The sequence below is a fragment of the Malurus melanocephalus genome, unplaced genomic scaffold, assembly GCF_030028575.1.
Source record: "Malurus melanocephalus ecotype Western Australia unplaced genomic scaffold, MMel_1.1 scaffold_92, whole genome shotgun sequence".
Classification (NCBI taxonomy): Eukaryota; Metazoa; Chordata; class Aves; order Passeriformes; family Maluridae; genus Malurus; species Malurus melanocephalus.
The window spans coordinates 1,974,470-1,974,870 of record NW_026623324.1 but is presented as its reverse complement, the minus strand read 5'-3'; positions in this window follow the sequence as shown (position 1 = coordinate 1,974,870).

Here is a 401-nt window from a genome sequence, read left to right as displayed (position 1 = left end):
CTAYGGCACATAAGGAAGGAACTTCACCTACTCAAAGCGAGACGCTCGCAGCTGGGGTATCTCTGTTAGACCTCCCGTGCTGGSCCCATAAGAGCAGGGGTCCAGCTTGTGCTTAGCAACCACCACGACTGGGAACAACTCATGCAGGCGGGTTATGACCAAAAACGAAGAATATTTTAAACATAACATACAGCCAAAGCAGTCAGTCACGCCATTTTTTCGCCTCCCATCGCCCCTCGTGGGCCCCGCCCGCCCCCGCTTGCGCAGCCGCCGCTCCTCCTCCGCTCCCCCCGCGCGATGGAGGTGGTGCTGGCGGACGCGCTGCTGTCCCGCTGCGGGGACCGCGCCGCGCTGCTGCGGGCGCTCAGCGCGCCGCTCTCCGCCGAGCGGGCGGAGGCGCT